The sequence below is a fragment of the Elephantulus edwardii genome, unplaced genomic scaffold (genome assembly GCF_000299155.1).
Source record: "Elephantulus edwardii isolate Elephantulus edwardi_28Jun2011 unplaced genomic scaffold, EleEdw1.0 scaffold00004, whole genome shotgun sequence".
NCBI classification, from domain to species: domain Eukaryota; kingdom Metazoa; phylum Chordata; class Mammalia; order Macroscelidea; family Macroscelididae; genus Elephantulus; species Elephantulus edwardii.
In genome coordinates, this window is record NW_006399754.1 from 33,553,783 (window position 1) to 33,560,106 (window position 6,324).

Consider the following 6,324-nt stretch of genomic DNA (forward strand, 5'->3'; position numbering starts at 1 on the left):
AACTAATAGGAAACATCATGATAGATGGAGAAAAGAGTGAAAGTGTTAGTGACTTCATTTTACTTGGATCCACAATCAGCATTCTTGGTAGCAGCTGTCAGGAGATCAGAAGATGTATTGCACGGGCGAAGTCTTCAGTCTCTAAATTTCTGAGAAGCAATGGTGTCATGTGAGGACTAAGGTGTTCCTGATTCAGGCCATGGTCTTTCAATTACTTGTTCTGCATGTGACTGAGAGCTATGCAATGAATAAAGATTACAGAAGAACTGATGTCACTGAGATGTGTTTTTGGAGAACAGTAATGAATGTGCCGTAAACCTCCAAAAGAATAAACAGAAGTGTCTTGGAGAAAGTACACATTGCTCCTTGGAGTAAAGATTACAAAGTTTGTCTCGCGTGCTTTGCCAATGACTACATCTCACTTGGATTCAGTGCATAGTTGACCTTCCACTGGGTTTTCAGGGAGAGTAAATTGCACAGAAATTTATTGTTCATCTTTATGCCACAGAGAAACAGGTGGATTTGAACCATGTTCTTTTGGCTTGGCTTCACAATTACTTACCCCTAAGCCACCAGAGCTCCCTTTGGGTGTTATAATTATTGTTGTTGTTACGTGCCATTGAGTCACCTGTGACTCGTAGAGACCTTATGTACAATAGTTTTGAGCTCTGCCCTATCCTGAGCCATTCTCATTGTCTCCAGCACACCTACCCCATTACCTCACTTACTGTGTCAAGCCATCTCATCTGAGATCTTCCTTTCCTGAGCTGTCCCTTCACTCTTCTAAGCATGATGTCCTTCTCCAAGAACTGGTCCCTCCTGGCCACGTGCCCAAAGTATGTGAGATGGAGCTTCAAAATTTTTGCCTCCAAGGAATAACCTGGTTTCTTCCTCTCCAGGTCAGATCTATTTCTTCTCTTGCCAATCCATAGTGTGTTCAGAACGTTTCTCCAACACCTTAACTCAAAGGCATTGATTCTTCTTTTGTCATCTTTAGTCATTGTCCAGCTCTCTGATGCATAGCAAGTAATTGTGAAGACCATGGCCTGAGTGAGGCATGTCATTGTCTCTAGACTGACATCATTGTTCTTTAGCACTTTGGACAGGTCTCTGAAAGCAAAATTACCTAATACAATTCATCTTTTGCTTTTCTGACTACTGGTGCCAAGAGTATTGATTGTGGAGCAGAGCAAACTGAAATTGTTAACAACCTCAGCCTCATCTCCATCTATCATGATGCTGCCAGTTAGCTCAGTGGTGAGAATCTCTGTCTTCTTGACGCTGAGCTTCAATCCATATTGAAGACTACAGTCATTGACCTTCTGCAGTAAATGCTTCAGGTCCTCCTCAGTTCCAGCAAGTTAGGTTGTGTCATATATATAACACAGGCTGTTGATGAGTCTTCCTCTAATTCTTATGCCACATTCCTTCTCATAAAGTCCAGCCTCCTGAATGATCTGTCCTGCATATTGATTGAAAATGTATGGAGATAGAATTCATTCCTTATACACTCATTTTCTGATTTTGAACCATGTCAGGGTTTCCTTGCTAATTTCTGAGGACTGCTTCCCAGTCCAAGTATAGTTTGGGGGAAGTTATTCCTTGGAAAGGGACATAATGCTTGGAAAAGTTGATGGTCTAAAAGAAGCAAAAGACAGAAAGGTCTTTGGCCAGATGGACTGACACAATGACTGCTGCAATGGGCTCAATTATGTCAGAGATGATGAAGATGGCCATACGCTAGGATAGAATTCACATCTCTTGGTTATCAGGTCATTATGAGTTGTACTCAACTTGACGGCACCTAACAACTATAATAAATAAAATTGCTCTGGACTGTAGATACGATTAAGTCATTATCTTATTTTTGCTATTGTATGTGCTATCTAGTCAGAATCAATTCATAAGTGACCCTCTGGCAGGATATCTGAGGCTATTAATTACCATCTTTCCTTTCAGAGCAGCTGGTGGATTTGAACTTGGTGCCTTTACATTGACAGTGGAACTACACATTGGCAGGCCACCAGAACGCATTATATCATTAATGCAAGTAATTCTCCTTTTTTAATACAAAAAAAGGAAGATTTTTAATTGTGATCCTTAACTTGGTAGAGGAAGCTCTGGTGGCCCAGTGGGAAGAAGCTGCACTACAATCCTGAAGGCGCACGTTTTGATTCCACCAGCTGCTCTGTGGGAGAAGGATGGACGATCTCGTCCCGTGCAGTGATCTGTCTCTGAAAACCCACTAGAGAGTTAGCTATAGATAGATTTCGGCTCCATGGTACACAACAACAAATTGGTCAGTGATTTAATTAAAAGAATACAATGAAGAATTATACCCATTTCTTTCTTTCATTCTACCACTTATAAAACTATCCAAACCCTATACTTAAGTTCATTTCCCTAGTGTCTAAATGAAGTTAATGTGGATAAATGACTACTTGGATATTGGTATCAAAAAGAATGTTTAACCTGGTTTAAAGCAGTTCAAAAGTATTATGTATAAAGTTTGTTAAAAATGTACTAAGAAACTGCGTACTTAAATTATACAGTTGCATTTTCTAGTTAAAAATGGATAGGTTAAATGATAAATGCTATTCAATTTCACACATTCACCCTCACCCATGTGTTTATATGGGTCATGGATTTTGTAAAATACAGTTATCCATGTGCTTTCTAAAAACCAGAAAAATAAAATGCTCTGAATTGTTAATCTTAAATAGTGCTCCACACCATTCAAAATTATAATTAAAAAATTTTAAATATAATAAAAATGTATAGCTCTTAGAGGTACTTAGGAACTACTTTGGAAAGGAATAAAGAAGATAGAGTGAAAAATAATCATGTTCATGGAAATTCTGTTTAATTATTAGTATTATTTATAGATGTATTCACAGATGATAAAAAAGGAAACTAGCTTTAGATGCACTTTTAATATTTTGAGTGTTTTTGTTTACTATTTGGAAATATAAAAATAAATTTAACAAATAGAAATTTATAATAAACAATATATACACAAACTTTAACTTCACTAAGAGAATTGTAAATCCAAATTTTTTCCAAGTAGTGTTTGAGGAAGAAACTATTATTGAAAAAATGAGCTAAGCATGATTTAGAGATAGTATATATTCTTGACATCACATGTGACATTGTAAGATACAGCCCACCAGTGAAAAAAATAACCTGACTTAGTCAACTTAAGGGCAAGAGTTAAAAGTTCATGCCCACTATTACTGATATAATTTCATTATTTCCTGGAAGCTTTGCTAATTTATATTGGAAGATGAAATGTTTCATTATCAGCAGTTGACATAATAGTCTACCCTTAAACCCCACAAAAATCAATTGAAAAGCTATTATAACTGAAAATGGATTCAACACAGTACTCAGTTACAAAGTAAAAATGCAAAAATCAATTTTTATGTCATTCATGCTTTGCCTATCAGTTTAAAAATAAAATTCTATATAAAATTTAATTTTTATAGCACCTCTAGTAATTTGTCTTCTAAGCCCCTATCACTAAGAATAAAATTATTCTTATTATTCTTATTTTTAATTATTATTAACATGAATTCTTATTCTTAATTCTCCTTATTATTAAAATTATTCCATAATTATTTATGGAAGGGGTTTGTAAAAGCTAAAATTTTTGTATTTTAAGTACTTAAGGATGTTTTTAAAAATATGATAAGCAGTTTTAAAGTTTGGCTAAAGCAAAATAAGTAAATACTATGAACCTGAGGATGGCTGAGATTGTGAGGTCGGTGCAGGGCGAGGTTTTGATCCGTTGTCCACAGGGTTGCTCTGAGCCATATTTGACTCTACAGCACCTAACCAGAACTCCAACTATCTACTGGTTTCTCTACCTTCAGGAATCCAGAGGGCCCATTTGGCTTCACTTCCTCCAAAATATTATCCTAATGGGCATTCTCCTCACACAGAGGCTGTGCGATTTACAGTGTCTGAAATTCCAGTGGAGGCCCAGATCAAAGTTGGTTTTGACTCAATGGCACATAACAACAAAATGAGTTCTCGAGTATCTACGCTTGTGGGTTTCTTAAGTGTTGTCGCCCTGTGCTGCTGAGTCAACACCAACTCTCTATGACCCCAGATAGAGGAGGATAAGAGGAGACCTGCCACAGAGGGTTTCCCAGCCTATAAACCCCATGGATGCAAAATTCCCCCCCCCCCCAAAAGTGGCTGATGTGTTCAGACCACTGACTTTCTGATTAGCAGCCCAGCACTTAATCACTGTGCACCCAGGGCACTTTGTTCAGTATTAGGGGTGGGGAATAGGAGATAACTGGATCCCAATAAATACTGCTGAATTGCATGGATAATCAGATTCATCATCTACTCAAAATAGGTAAGATCTAGGAGGAAGAAGGCTGTTGTAGGACAGGAGCATGAATTACCCATCAGTTCACACAAGCTACATTTCTTACAGCCTTCTTTACCTCACAGGATGGATCACTTGGGGGTAATGGGATAATCCTCAAGTGAGGAAAATGGTGGCTGGGACCTGATATTGATGAATTTTGTAGATTCAGGATGCTCACTTTAGCTTTTGTTCACAAAGGAGTTGGTTGACCTTCCTTAACCCTTAGCCAGCACCTCCAAAGCATATAAAGTGAAACAAATTTTGAAAGCTTCTTGCTGGTTTTGAGCACAGGCTATGGTGGGCGGCAGTCCTTTCAGAGTGTGGCAAGGCTGGAGGTCCTGGAGACAGTCTAAGCTCCAGGCAGTGACACTCTCCAGAGCCTTGATCCAGTTGGAGGAAAGTCCATGGCGGTGGTGGAGGGCAGTGGTTAGGGCGAAGTCTTTGATTTAGCGGTTTGGGTTAGAGGGTAAGAAGGACCGGACTCCACCCCATCCCTTTTTCTTCATTAGCTCCTTGTTCTCCCCAGAAAGTCCATCTGGAGCTGGTTTCCTCCTAGCCCAGAAGGGGTGCAGGTGGGCCAGGTCTTGTGCTTTGTAGGAGGGCTGGGAGCTGACCCGCTCTTCCCAGACTCACATCATTTGAGGCGTAGCCAGGACATCTGGGGAGGGATGCTGATACCAGGCTCCAAAGCTGTTGCCATAGACACCTGTGGACAGGGGCCCTGCGTTGGGTAGATCCCACAGGGATGGAATGGGTGGGGAACATGGAGACAGGGAGGTGGGCCCCCAGAAAAGCCTTCTTCTTGTCCCCCAGAGTTCTGCTTCAGGAGTTTCTTGTATTTGGAGCGCTTGTTCTGAACCAGATCTTTACCTGGGTCTGCGTGAGGCCAAGCTGCGCAGCCAGCTGAGTCCTCTCCGGCAGGGCCAAGTACTGCGTGTGCTGGGAACGCTGGTTCAGGTGCTGCAGCTGCAGACTGGAGTAGATGGTCCTGGGCTTGCGCAGCTTTTTGATCGGGCCTGCAGGCGCCCCTCTGAGGGCTCTGGGGACAAAAAACAAGTGAGAAGAAAGTGTGGACTTTGAATTGTAAAAATCCTAGTTGGTTGTTTACATTTACTTTCCCTTTAAGAGTTCTCCAAATGTACTTCAGGAAATAGTCTCATTAAAATGTCCGATTAAAACCAGTATTATTTTATCACCTATTTAAAAATTCAAATTCATCAAAATCCCATCAAAACCCTTCTAATTTGTTTACTCGTGTGCTGAGCTACTCATCATTTTCAGCTCTGCAGTCACCCGCTCTGAGATGACTCCAACAGTGAGTGAAGCAACACTTACCTGTGTGCCAGGCCTGAGCATCCAGAGGTAGACAGGTGGAGACTCAGCCTCCAAGTCCAGTTTCCTCTCAGCTGTCATTCAGCTGCTGGTCACAGCAACCTCCCTCTAAAATACATGTGTATAAAGAGTTCTCTTTCCAGGATTTATTTCGGAAATATTTTCTCCACATTGCTTGTCTCCTTCCCGCCGGCCCTCCGCCACCCCACATTATGCTTAAGAGAAAGTGAGTTCTTTATTTAGTATCAAGACTAGAAGTTTATCAGCAATGTATGTAAGATGAACATGAACCATCCTTGATTCCAAGGAACACTCTGGTTGAATTTTCTCCAAGACAGATTTGTTTCTTCTCTTGGCAGTATGTGGTACATTTGAGCTCTGGTGGCCTAGTGATAAGAAGCTGTGCTGCAATCTCAAACACATGGAGTTTGAATCCACCAGCTAATCCACAGGGAAGGATAGGCAATTTCCTCCCATGCAAATTACCGCCTTTGATAACAAGTGATTGCAAAGACCATGGCCTGTATCAAACACACCTTAGTCTCCATAGAGACACCATTGCCCTTCAGTACTTTGGAGAGGTCCCTAACAGCAGACTTTCCCATGGCAGT

The 6,324-nt window shown here is 40.6% G+C and overlaps 1 pseudogene; it reads right to left on the minus strand.

Annotated features, from left to right (window-relative positions):
* Positions 1 to 5,010: 5,010 nt before the first annotated feature.
* LOC102868827 overlaps positions 5,011 to 6,324 on the minus strand; it is an 83,765-nt pseudogene continuing 82,451 nt past the window's right edge.